This window comes from Mustela putorius, unplaced genomic scaffold (assembly GCF_011764305.1).
Source record: "Mustela putorius furo isolate JIRA1106 unplaced genomic scaffold, ASM1176430v1.1 tig00000508_pilon_pilon_pilon, whole genome shotgun sequence".
Lineage (NCBI taxonomy): Eukaryota > Metazoa > Chordata > Mammalia > Carnivora > Mustelidae > Mustela > Mustela putorius.
Window position 1 is genome coordinate 16,165,332 of NW_025421402.1, and position 14,211 is coordinate 16,179,542.

A 14,211-nucleotide genomic window follows, 5' to 3' on the forward strand; every position below is an offset into this window, starting at 1 on the left:
CCTTAGCTTGCCATTTCCCTCAGCTGGGAGCCCTAGCTACCACTGCTACCTCAGCTTAAAGGTTCACCTCAGATGTCAACCCATCAGGAAGCCCAGCTGCACTCCCTTCCCCCTCCATCCTACTGATCCAGGTACCTCTTTGGGATTCTCATGGCTCTGGGGGTACCTCTTAGTAAGAGCTCTTACCCAATGAAATGGAAATATCCACTCTGCAGACATCATCACAACTAGTCCATGTGCTGTGGGGATCAAGTATTAGGTGCAAAAAACATGTAGGAGGCTTATAATAAAATTACTACTGGTGTTCTTTCTTTTGAGGGAGAAGGATCAAACTAAGCAAGACAGAAAAATGTGAAGCCACAAAAAATAAAACAAAAGATATTCAACCACTTCTCCTTGATGATAATCGAAAGCAAAATGAAAAGGTAAAAATGAGGAAAGATTTTTGTAACATTGAAAAGGGGTTAATGTTCTTAGTGTGCAAGAAGTTTCAGCAAATAAGGAAAATGATGACTATTTCAACAGGAAAAAACTGGCAAGAGAATAAGAAAGTGCAAATTCACTAAAAAGGATACAAACAACCAATAAAAATTAAGATATTCAGCTTCATTCATAGCTTTTAAAATGCAAATTAAAATAACTATAATAGGGGCACCTGGGTGGCTCAGTGGGTTGAAGCCTCTACCTTCGGCTCAGGTCATGATCTCAGGGTCCTGGGATCGAGCCCCGCGTCGGGCTCTCTGCTCGGCGGGAAGCCTGCTTCTACCTCTCTCTCTGCCTGCCTCTCTGCCTACTTGTGATCTCTGTCAAATGAATAAATAAAATCTTTAAAAAAAAAAATAAATAAAAAAAAAATAAATAAATAAAATAACTATAATACACCACTTCCCAATAATAAATTGGTCAAAAATGTGAGTCTCATAGCACTCTGGCTAACTAGGAAATGGGTGTTTATAGAAGGTTGGTAGAAGTGGTATATTATATAATTTTTAAATTATCCACCAACAATTTATTGTAAAACTACTCCAGCTCAGCAATCCTACTTCTAGCCCTCTCTCCTATGTAAATAAGAACACAAGAACTAAGGACGTACATAGCATTACAGAAGTAGCACCCAAACCGGGCTAAATGTTCATCAATAAGAGAAAAAGCAAATAGGTTATGTTCATTTAAGAGGATGTTAACTATTGACTCACCTGAAAAGATGCATACTTTTGTAACAAGTAAGTTGCAGGCTGATATGTGGCATGTTGCATTGCTTTAGTTGGAAACAAAACTAGTTAGATAGGTATCTCTATAACCATAGGAATATGTAGAAAAAGCTATTAATACACTGTGAATACTGACGACTTCTGGGTGTGTGTAGTCAAGGAAAACTGTGCTTCATCCACCAAGTTTCTCTGTTTTCCCCCCAACAAAATATATTTTTTAACTTTGCCATATGTATCTTTATCTTTAGCACTTTGCATTCCTCACCGTAGATGCTCAGCAAATGTTGGTCAAAGAGAAATAGTTTCCAGATGATCATGAATTCTTAGAAATCTATCAATTCCCATCCATTTGCAAACCTAGCATTGGCCATAGATCACCGTAGACTTGTTATGTTTGTTTCCTGGCCGAATTATTAATAGTATCCCCTTCACTCCCAAAGTGATCAATTGGGATGAGAAATTACATGGTTACCATTATAAAATCTCACAGAAGCCCGTGGTGGTGTTGATTAGCAACTCCTTCCCCAAACCCTCCCCACCTTATCTTCATAACGCCCTACGCTGTGCCCGCCCCTATTTCTCTTCCCTTTCCAATTGCTCATTCTCTCTGTCACAGATTTTTTCTTGGTCTTCTTCCTAACGCTTACTTTTTCCCTAAAGCTCTTCTTTCTCTGCCTGATCCACGTGATGATGAATATTTTCTCACGACCACGCACACTTGTTTTCTCTATTTCAGTCTTGGACTCCTTCTCTAAGCTGATCTGCTAAGGGAACCTCGTCCCTTAGATTCCCCACACCCCAAATTTTAATTGTCTCCAACCAAAGGAGTGCCCTTCTCTCTCCTAAATGATCCTGCTTTTATTAGTTCGGTTTCTCAGAAGTGCTCCAGGGGGCGGGTCCTCGCCAGAAGTCATGTCTGCATGGAACAGCAGCAGACCAGAGTGAGCCCCTGGGGGGAACCGCCTGAATCCTTTACTTGGCGGGAGTCCAGCACTTCTCTGGACCCAGTCTCCCCATTTAAAAATGTGGTAATAGGGGGCACCTGGGTCGTTCAGTGGGTTAAAGCCTCTGCCTTCGGCTCAGGTCATGATCCCGGGGTGCTGGGATCGAGCCCCGTGTCAGGCTCTCTGCTCAGCGGGGAGCCCGCTTCCCTCCCTCTCTCTCTCTCTGCCTACTTGTGATCTCTGTCTGTCAAATGAGTGAATAGAATCTTAAAAAAAAAAAAAAAAAAAAAAAGTATGATGATAGTTAGGGCACCTGTGTGGCTCAGTGGGTTAAGCCTCTGCCTTTGGCTCAGGTCATGATCTCAGGGTCCTGGGATGCAGCCCCGAATCAGGCTCCCGGCTCAGCAGAGAGCCTGCTTCTCCCTCTCCCCCTGCCTATGCTCCCTCTCTCACTCGCTCTTTCTCTCTCAAATAAATAAAATCTAAAAAAAATAAAGAAATAATAAAATGGGATAATAAAAACTACTTGTTGGGGCTACTTTCAGGATGAAATGATTCACCATATTTGGAGCACTTAAAAAGTGTGGGGGCACATACCAAGAATTACAGATGTGTAAGCTATTATTCTGTTTTAAAGTTTTCTATTGTGAATGTGTATTAGAATAATAATAACGTGTGTTAAAAATAGCCAGCGGCTCCCAATGATTTCTCCATCACCGGGAACCAGGTACGTAACATAATGCTCTGCTCTTCAATAACAGAGAAGCCTGGTCCTGGAGTAACCCTGCCCTCTGGTATGTGTCTTCTCACGCCTTCCAGGTCTTAAGCCTCACTCCCGCCCCTCCTCTCCGTGTTTGTCTGGTCTGTCTTTAATAATCGGCTCTCAATGAAAAAAAGCCCCAATTCTTAGCACTTGCCAATTTCTGTGGAATAAATACTCTTACCACGGCTGAGATCTAGCAACCAGCATGACACCAGGGTACACGCCCCGGGGAGGAGATGGGCAGCACAGGAGAGCCGGACCGGCTCCGATTTTCCCCATCCGGATAGGACAGACACGCCTCAAGGGCGCAGGTGATTGATTGCAGTGCAGGAGGGGAAATAATCAGGAAGTGAGAAGTTTTCAGTAGTCATTACTTTTGTTTTTAATAGAATAAATTTATTGTAAGTTTATGTAATTTAATATTTAATCATATGTCATAAAAGCTGGTTCCTGGAATTTCTAGAAGTATCACAATTGGCCTTTGGGGGTGTAAGCAAGCTCCACAGCAGGCCACTGAGCCCCTACCTCGAACCTTCTCTCTTCCACTCCAGCTTTTCCTCCCTCCTGAACGGGGTCTCCTCGCTTCCCTCCACTGACCCCTGGCCTACGCACCCTGCAGTACAAGATTCCAGCCCCCACCTGCCTTCCCTTGCCTGGTGATGTCAGCATTTTTTGAAAAAGAGGATACGTTCAGCACCTAAGTATGTAGATTTCTTATCCTTTTCCCTGATTATTTGTGTATAATCCGCCTGAGGAAAAGGAGAGGGACTGCGCATTTGAGAATCATTTGAGAACCTGGGGGCTTCTCAAGCTTCACGTTCTCTGGCCTCATGGAGGCTGTTACTTTTTGTCGCCTGCGTCTGCCTCACGCAGGTTTAGGAAGTCACTATTGTGTATGTTACAAGTCTGAGCACAGTGAATGCCTAGCACATAGTAAGCACTCAGTAACTACTTGCCTAGTGAAGCAATCCGACATTTTAGAAGAAAAGTTAAAATTCTGTTAACTAACGTGCAATTACTTAAAAAGGCGGATTCCTTGTCAAGGTAGGTTTTTGGCTTCTTATGTTGAAGTCAAAGAAACAACAATACAGTCTTAAAGTATAATAGTGAGAAAACAGGTTAACAAGTTAGGGTATTCTTTTTGATAAAGGCAATGGAAGAAATGTCTGACCAGAGGCCAAATATCTGCACAAGCACATAACCACTCAGAGGACAGCCACTGATGCCGTTATTAATTGAAAATGACTGTTTAGAAATTCTGGCTGTTACCTTGGACACCTTGGAGACAGGTAGATCCATACACACTTAAGTATAAATATATATGGCGTGATCATATACTCACTGCGAAACATTTTTAAACTCCAAATGTGATGGGGAGAAGCTAATTTCATTAGAGATGATATTTAAGGAGCAAATTGTTTTTCTCCTGCTTACTTTGAAATAACATCATAATAGTCTCTCACAGACCTCGACAAAAAAAAAAAAAAAAAAAAAAAAAAAAAGGGGAAAGAAAGAGAAGGCTAATGGACTTTATGTTCCCATGGAAATTTTGGATGTCATTAAAACAGTCAAAGATAAGCACATAAGCAGTAAGGCATAAAACCTATATTTCAGGACCAGAACTGCAACATCACATCCTTTCTGAAATTAGAGTAGGGATTTCAGATTATCATTTATTCAAATCATTTGCATTCCCTGGGCTCATATCCAGAGGCAGAAGTTTCCCAAGAGGCAGTTTCAAGCCTCGCTGAGGCAACCACCCCAGAGACAAGCCACACTTGCAAACTCAAGGGCTGTAGGAGTGGGTCTTCCTCTTTTAATTGGTATTTATATTTGCCCCAAGAAAGAAGACTAGTTTCCAGGCAGTCTGTTTAGTGAAGAAAAAACTCTGGATTTTTGCCTCACTTAGCCAGCAGTAAGCTTTCTGCTAATCCTCAGTCATAAATAAAAAGCATTGACAAAGACATTAAAGATGGAAACAATAAAATCGTCAGGAAGGGCAGGAAAAAGATTGCCATGATATTCCGTTTCAGATTGCAAAAAAAGGTATTAAAATCCCAACCATACAAAAATAGACCTGCACAATGACTTTTTTTTTTAAAGGAAGGGGGTGGATTACTCCCGACTTCCAAAGATGAGTGTCTTAAAGGTTTCATTGATTAGCTGATAAGTTTGCTGGTGAATGATTAGTCGATTAGTCAGAAAGGTTTGAATTAGTTACTAGAGCTCTGCCTCCCATGAATAAAATGCGGGAGTGTTCCCTCTCCTACCCTCTGTGACAGATGATATCTGTTTTCTCCTGTGAGTTTGAATTTAAGAGCCACTGAAGCTCAACAACAGTATATTTTGGCTCAAATGAGCTGAAAATTGCATTCAATTTGAATTTCAAAAATGGAGGGGAGGAAGGGGTGGGGGAGACAAAAACCCTCAACACTCATCAAGTCTCCACACTTTTCAACTACTTCCTGCTGCTTAGTTGCATTCCGCCAGGCTGAGGACCTGAAACCAGGATGTGCTACGGGGAGAAAGCATCCCTGGATGTCTGCCCAGTCTGAGTTTAAAAATAAACTTTTAATAGTCAGGATCAAAGCAAACCTCACTTCTACGCACATGCTTAATGCAGAATGCGACCCACCGAAGAAATAGATTTATCTTCTCCAAACTCAAATTGGCCTGCTTTTTTTTTTTTTCCTTATGTACTTTGGAGGTGATCAAGGTGAAGGTGTTTTCCCTGGGAAACTCTAGAAAGGTAAATTCGTTTCTAAATTAAAATTAATTCCTATTCAGCTCACTTAAGACCCTCATTCCTTGTCGCTGGGGTTTTTCTCCGTTCACCTGCCTCCCATGACAAAGCAGATGTGTTCTTGAAAAGTTGAGTGAGTGGACATTGATTTTTCAAATCAAATCATATTTTGAATGCGCGAAGAAGAGAGTTGGTTATTTAAAGGAATCTTGTGATAAATTATTTTATAAAGCCGAGATATTTTTAGAGTGCCAATAACTGTCCCTTCATGCAAAGGCACCGTGAGCATGAATTTGAAGCCCATTCCGCTTCCTTAAAGCAGGGCATACCCGCAGTCTACCAGAAGCAGATTTAAGTATCACCAGTAATTAAAACTAAACCGACGCCACACAAAACAACAGATGCTATCTCAGAATCCTATAACCGAGTGATTTTGGGCCAGAACTCCGTTTTATGATAGTTTGAGCTGAAGGAGCAGAGAACACTGAACTCATTTCAATCCACTTCACACATGGAAACATATTCTCCCATTGCCTAAATTATTCTCAATTTGCAAATTAAGCAACTCGGGTGCCATGAACAAGGTAATTCCACTTCTAAAGTGCCATTTTCCACATTGAAGCAAAAATCTGCCGAACGCTGTTCAGAACACCGGACTTGCTGCAGCGGGCTCAGGCCTGAGCAGGACAGAGAGGCATCGTGGGCGGGGGGCGAGGGCGCACGGATTTTCCGCATCCCTACTCCGCAGCAGCCTCTGCGGCCGGGAAGGGGGTAAAAAAATGAGTAACTGATATACCTCAGAACAGCTGACCATTTAGGGTGGGGGTCTGTCACCTTCCCCGGGGTTGTGGACCCCTTTGAGAGTCAGATAGCAGCAGGGGCTGTTTCCACCTAAAGACCCCTCCACCCTCTGATCCCGTCGGCCATCACCATAATGGGGCTCAGAAACACAAGAGGCTGACCTGGGTCGGTCTGGTGCACCAACCGAGTAACAGGAGGTGGCCCAGAACAGGAAGATGATTTTCCTTCAAAAACGATGTGAAAAAAGACTTAACGTTAACGTCTAGGAATACTTGTCAAGTACCGGGAATTCACGTGGTAACAGAGTCATACCAAGAATCTTCAGTAATTTCACAGAAGACAGAATTAGGAAGAGAAGGTGTCTTATCTTAAGCACAGGACCCGACATAAAGACAAATACTGTATTTTGCTTTTGGTGCATCCCCAGAGACCAGAATCAAGAAATAATCTGACCCTGAGAGCCAGGCTTAAAGGTCAAAATAGTAAATCAATAAAAACAGGTTACTTCCAAAAGGAACCCCACGATCACTGTGACACACACTCAGTAAAGTCCCATTGGTCGGAATATCCCCTAAAACACTCTAAAAGCATGAAAAATGACATTTTTGCATTTTAAAAGACAGAATGAGAGAAACCTAGGAGCCTCTACATGTGCGTGGCTGACGAGCTGCGTGACAGGACCACCGTGAATCACAGCTATCAAGAGGGCACTTAACCCTATAATGTGTACCACCTGGCATTACATTATATCATTTTCGAAATGAACATTAATATCTCCTACTCTTGTAGGGGACAGCTTACCTTTCAAACTGCAACAATGTTAGCGTAGGATTTTTTCCTTACATCTTCATAATTTAATATTGTTTCATTGATGAGCCAGTAAATTGTCAGCTCTATTCATTTATGTGACGTGAGCAAGGATCCAACCCAAAAAAGGAAAAAAAAAGTGAGGTCAATTTCCTTGGCCACCGCATTTAATAAAATCTCCCAGGCAATCGAGTTAAGCACACTTTAATAGCTATGGCTTCGCATACCCTGCCTTTAGCAAGTCTTTTGATTTTCCTATATATAGACTCAGAACCGTCTTAACACTCCAACTAAGGTCCGGTCCTCATTTCTTATTTTAAGTTTTCTTCTTTCTCAGCTTCATCAGATTTATTAATCTTTAGCTCCTCTCTTATTTATAGGCTCTGGTTAGGGTTTTAATAGCAATTTCCATGATAACTCCCATTTATAACTTACAGAAAAAACATTCAAACACAGGGACCAACGGATTCTCTGCTTATTTCACATCAGACTCAAAATAGATGGATTTCTCCAAATATGAGGGTCCGGTCGGGTATTTCTCTTACCCTCAGAAAGATAAAAGAGAGCAGGTTGAGAAGCATGAGTGTCCTGATGGGAAAAACATGAAGCTTCTGTTTTAAATAACTCCTCAGCGGGTCTTAGCCAAGCATGCCTTTCAAAATGCACTTCTGTTCAAGACAGAATGTTTATCAGGAGCAACTGTTAGGTGGAGCCCTATGAAGCTATCAATGTTCTACCGATCTTGATGGACACACAAGGAAATTCCACGTGATTCAACGGAACATCTCTCCCATCTTTACCCTCCTCTAAAAGACAACTCTTCAGAGCAACCATGTGGCCCCTTTGGACATCCAGGGAAATTCGCGGTGGGCTTGCAGCCCAGGGAAGAGGGAATGAGGATGTGAGCAATGGAGAACTGGAGGGCCTCGAACAATTTTATTCGGTAGACGCTCCAGTGCAGTTTAGTAAGTGAAAGATGTAGAAACTCATTCATCAGGTGGCAGTGGGCCCTTTTCTGTCATGCCCCTTGAGGCATGAATGTGGTAGCTGTAGCCTTTGGGGAGTGCACACTTCAAAGAGATGCCTGAAGATTCTCGGAGGGGCTCTGAATCACGTGCTTGGAAGACACACCTCACACTCGCAGCTTTTGCCCTTTAAAGAACGAAGTTAAAAGTAAAACGCTTGACAATTAAGCAAGTTGAGGTTTCATTTCCAACTTCACCTTAATACCTCCAGACTACAACAAAGCAACTGGAAGCCAACCCTGATCATTTGCTTTCATGCTGAAGAGTAACAACGTGATTACTGGAAGACAAGGGATAATCTGGAAATAAATTCTTAGAGACAGTGAGAGCCAAAGATCTACTAAGCCCAGAGACCAAGAAGTTTGCAGTGGAAACTGGAAGTTGGCAGAGTCTAGAATTAGGAAAGAAAGGTGCTTTTCAAATAAAAACAGGAGGACATTTCCAGGAAAACCAATAAGCAAGAAACAAGGTAAGATGACTCGAACGTGGGAATTCAACCCTATTTATTTCCTGGGACTGTGAACACAGGAGACCTGTTAAAAAAGCTGTAATTTGTTTAAGTCTAAGGAACCATGAGGAGAGAACCCACCCAACAGACACCATAGGGTAAGAAGTCTGAGGGGAACTAATTTAGGTTGTTACTTTTTTTTTTTTTTTTTTTTTTTTTTAAGGAAGCGTACAACTCAAGAAGTACAAGCATAACTTGGAGATACCACCCATGGGTTCCAGACCACAACCATGAGCAAGAATTGCAAGGAAGCGAGTCAAAGGGATTTTTCAATTTCCCTGAGCATATAAAGGTTACATTTACACTACATGTCATCTGTTAAGACGTAGCATTATGTCTAAAAAACTATGGATATACCCTTTTATAAAAATGCCTTATTGCCAAAAAATGCTAACCATAATCTGAGTTTTTAGTAGGTCATAATTTCTTTGCGGTAGAGAGTCTCAGTGTTGATGGCTGCTGACTGGTCAGAGTGGTGGTGGCTGAAGGCTGAGGCGGCTGAGACAATGGCTTGAAATAAGCTCATGAAGTCTGCTGCATCAATTGTCTCTTCCTTTCACAAATGATCTCTCTGTGGCATGTGATGCTGTTCGACGGCGTTTTACCCGCAGTAAAACTTCTTTCAAAATCGGAGTCAATCCTCCCATACCTCTGTCTCTGCTTCATCAACTAAGCTTCTGAAACATTCTAAACCCTTTCTTGCCCTTTCAAATCTTCATAGTTTCTTCAGCACCCTCACCAGGACTAGATTCCATCTCAAGAAACCACCTTCTTTGCTCTGACACAAGAAGCAACTCGTCATCCATTCAAATTATATCACGAGGTTACACGATTCAGTCCCATCTTCAGGCTCCACTTCTAATTCTGGTTCTCTTGCTACTTCTACCATATTTGCAGCTACTTCTTCCAGTGAAGTCTTTCAACTCTTCAAAGTCATCCATGGGAGCTGGAATCAACTTCCTCCAAACACTTGTTAATGTGATATTTTGACCTTTTCCCATGTATTACAAATGTTCTTAATAGCATTTAGAATGGTGAATGTTCCAAATGTTTCCATTATTTTGTCAGATAAATCAGAGGAATCATTATTATTATTTTTTTTTTTTTAGGAGAGAGAGTGAGCCTGAGTGCGAAGGTCATGTGTGTTGTGGAGAGGGGTACCAGTAGGGGCAGAGGGAGAGGGAGAGAGAGAATCTTAAGCAGGCCACACACTTAGTATGATATCCAACATGAGGCTCAATCTCACGACCCTGACATGACCTGAGCCAAAATCAGGAGTCAGAGGCTTAAATGACTGAGCCACCCAGACAACCCATAAAATGTATTTGTTAAATATTAAGAGTCAAAAGTCAAAATAACTCCTTGACCCATGAGCCACAGAACAGATGTTGTGTTCACAGGCATGAAAACATTAATCTTGTCCATCTCCATCAGAGCTCCTGGGTGACCAGGTGCATAGTCAATACAGAATCATATTGTGAAGGGAATCTTTTTTTCCTGAGCAGTAGGGTCACAACAGTACTCTTAAAATATTCAGTAAACCATGTTTTAAGAAGATGTGCCATCATCCAGGCTTTACTGTTCCACTTGGAGAGCACAGGCAAGAGTAGACTAAGCATAATTCTTAAGAGGCCTAGGATTTGTGGAATGGTAAATGAGCACTGGTTTCAACTTCAAGTCACCAACTGCATGAGCCCCTAACAAGAAAGTCAGCCTGTCCTTTGAACCTATGAAGCCAAGCATTATTTTCTCCTCTCTAGCTATGAAAGTCCTCAATGGCATCTTTTTCTAAGAAAAAGCTGTTTTATCGACATTAAAAATCTGCTGTTTGGCGTAGCCACCATCGCATAGTTAGACCTCCTGGATCACCTGCTGCAGTTTCTGAACTGAAATCCAGAGTCAGCACCTGGGGCTTCACTTTGTCCTTTGATGTTATAGGGCAGCTTCTTTACTTAAACCTCATGAACCAACCTCTGCCAGCTTCATACTTCTCTTCTGCAGCCTCCTTACTTTTCCCAGCCTTGGTAGGATTGGAGAGTTAGAGCCTTGCTCTGGATCATGCTCTGGTTTAAGAAAGTTATGTGGCCAGTTTGCTCTTCTATTCAGACCTCTAAAACTTTCTCTGTACCAACAACAGGTGTCTCACTTTCTTATTACTGCTGTGTTCACTGCGAGTAGCACTTTTAATTTCCTTCAGGAAGTTTCTCTTTGCATTACAATTTGGTTCACTGTTTGGAGCAGGAGGCTTAGCTTCTGGCCTATCTCAGCTTTTGACAGGCTTTCCTCACTAAGCTTAATCATTTGTAGCTTTTGATGTCAAGTGAGAGACATGCGACCCTTCCTTTTACTTGAACACTCAGGGACCATTGTAGGCTTATTAATTGGTCTCATTTCAATATTGCTGTGTCTCAGGGAATGGGGAGACCAGAGGGGAGAGAGAGAAGGACAATGGCCAGTTGGTGGAGCAGTCAGAGCACACACAACATTTATCCATTAAGTTCATTGTCTTCTATGAGTGCAGTCTGTGGCCCCCCAAAATAATTACAATAGTAACATCAAAGATCACTGATCACCAATCACCAAAACAAATACAATAATAACAAAAATGTTTGAAATATTGGGAGAATTAGCTAAATGTCACATGGAGTAAATGGAAGAAAAAAATGACACAAGTAGACTTGCTTGAAGAAGGGTGGCCAGAAGCGTTCAATCTGTAAAAAACACAGTATCTGAAAGTGCCATAAAGCAAAATGCAATAAAATGAGGTAGATCTTGGGGTGCCTGGGTCGCTCAGTTGTTAAGCCTCTGCTCATGATCCCAGGGTCCCGGGATCGAGCCCTGCTTTGGGCTCCCTGTTCACCGGGAAGCCTGCTTCTCCCTCTCCCACTACCCCTGCGTGTAATCCCTCTCTTTCTGTGTCTCTTTCTCTCTGTGTCAAATAAATAAACAAAGTCTTTTTTTAAAAATGAGGTATATCTTATAAAAGAAGGATTTGGAGAATCAAATTCCTTTAGGTGCTGATTTCATCAGATAAGAAGTTGCTATCTGTGTGATGTTGCCAATGGCCATGACCAACATGGCTGTGAGTTCACATTAACATTTGAAATATACAAGTTGTCAAACCCCACCACTGAAATTAATGAAAATTAAAAATAATGTTCACATGATGACAACAGTTTTTGGAATGAGTTCTCCTTTTAATCCCACACATTGAGCTCGTGTCTCAGCAGAGGCATTCCACTCAGGATCATGTTATTTGGGAGTTCCCCTATACACGGGAGGCAGCCCACATCAGCCACCAGCCACATCCTGCTCTCAGAGTCTTGGTGAGGAAGCAGTACCACCTTAGTTACTCAACTCCCTTTCAGTCATGTGCAAGGTATTTAGGAATTGCTGCAAGGAGAGAAAGAATGGATGCATAGTGCTTCTAGAACTCCTGAAAAAATGTGTTGTCTTCTAGGACCAAAGGTACGTGAATTATTTGTCTCATGGGGCAACTGGGAGCTTGTTATTTGGGAATTCTTCAGAGGAGGGAGGAAGGTTGAATTAGAATCTAACTCTTTGAATACTTTTCCCCATCTTTACTATATATATATCCCAGGTTCCATTTCATGTTTGTCCCATTCAAGGGTCCTGGGGAAGAGGGAAGGCGGCACTGGAAGAGAATGGGAATTTGTTCCCATTACCTCAAAGATCTCCTCTTACAACAAAATGCAACCTGCATTTCCCCCAGATTAACTCCATTTTAAATGATGACAACCCATCCAGGTGGAAGATTTCTTTATCAATATTGCAGGTGATTTACTGCAGAAAACAAAACTCTTAGAAACTTCTAGTAGTTCAGTTACAGTATGAGTAAGCAAACTTCTTGTGGCTAATCTAGAAACTTACTACTACTTTTGTAACTTTTCTGTCTGGAAATATTCTGAATTACAAACAACAATTAAAATGTACACAGGACACTACTATTTTGTAAGCCAGGAACCACCTATACTCGACTAATCCTTGAGATTAGACAACTTGAACTGCCAAAAAAAAAAAAAAAAAAAAAATTCCAGGGTTAAAAACTACCAGATACATTCATATGGATTTTGCACTGCACAACTTCAGAGGGCATCCTACAAATAGATTATAGCCTGAAGAGTGCTATCCCACTATGGTTGCACAGCAGTGGTTAGGGGAGGAAGCACCTGGATTCCCTTCCCTAACCCACAGGAACTTTATTTCTTTATTTATTGGAGAAAAAGAGAGATAGAGAGTGTGAGCGCACACCCGCAAGCAGGGAGAGGGGCAGAGGGTGAGGAAGAGAGAGAAGGAGAGAAGCAGACTTCTGGCTGAGCATTCCAGAGCCCAGTGCAAGGCTCAGTCTCATGACCCATGAGATCATGACCTGAGCCAAAATCATGAGGAGGATGCCCAACTGAATGAGCCCCCTGAGCGTCACCCAGAGGACATTTTTAGAGCAAACCTAGGGTTCCATCACTCAAAGTCACCGACCCTAAGGCTACAGGACTTGTACTACCCCAACCTCACCATCTTCACCATCGATAGTCTAGATTGTTGCAGTCAGCTCCTTAGAAGACAGGGAGTTACCTTCCTACCTTCGGAGGGAGAAAGATCTGATCCTTGGGTCCCCAAATGGTGCTAAGAATGGATATTCCCATAAAAAGAGAGGCCACTTAGCACAGAATGTTCCTGAAATGTAGCAGCACTACAGTAAAACCCAACTAGTAATTTAGCGAAAAGCACATTTTGAATTCTGAAACCTTGGGAGTATATCTCACTGGGAGGCATCACCTGTAATCTACTTACATACAGATACAAAAGCCTGTGCATAATATAGTCTCAAAAACGAATAGATACCAGTAGGTTTTTAAAAGGGAAAACACAAATAGTCCCTTTAATCCTTCTGAATATAACTTTAGAATACAGTCAGATAGTAGAAGATACACAGAAGAAGTTCTTCAACTTTCTAGATTCCCTGCCATATGTTGTTTGTGTGGCTCTAAATAGGTTTGATTATTTGAAGATTTTTTTCCCCCAAGATTTCAATAGAGGCAATCAGAAAACATTCTCCTAGGCTGTGATGGGATATTCAAACAAGCTACTGGTTATTGGGAAGATTTGGGGCAAAGATGGCTTTAGCTCCCCACCCCTCACCAAGCCCGCCATAATGGAAGAAAAAAATGGAACAATGTAAGCAACATGGTATTTTGAGAGTGGACAATAATCCATCAATTTTGATACAGCTTTTTCAGTGATGGATACAAGGTAAAGCTTTCCCCAGTTCAACTGAGCTCCAACTTAGAATTCCAGACTTACATCTCCCAGTACTTGCCACTTTATAGCTAGTCTTCCCAAATTCAATCAAATTGGTTACCCTGGGAGGCAATTTCTGAGGGAGGAAGC

At 41.9% G+C, this 14,211-nt stretch overlaps 1 protein-coding gene across 2 annotated transcripts in view; it reads right to left on the reverse strand.

Annotated features, from left to right (window-relative positions):
* ESRRG (estrogen related receptor gamma) overlaps positions 1 to 14,211 on the reverse strand; it is a 620,633-nt gene that overhangs the window by 432,238 nt on the left and 174,184 nt on the right. The window contains exon 1 of one of the 2 annotated variants that reach the window (XM_045081156.1): positions 7,264 to 7,385. The exons of the other annotated variant lie outside the window; for it this stretch is intronic. The gene's annotated coding sequence lies outside the window, so the exon portion shown is untranslated. Of the gene's footprint in view, positions 1 to 7,263; positions 7,386 to 14,211 lie in introns of those variants that run through there. 2 annotated transcript variants of the gene reach the window in all.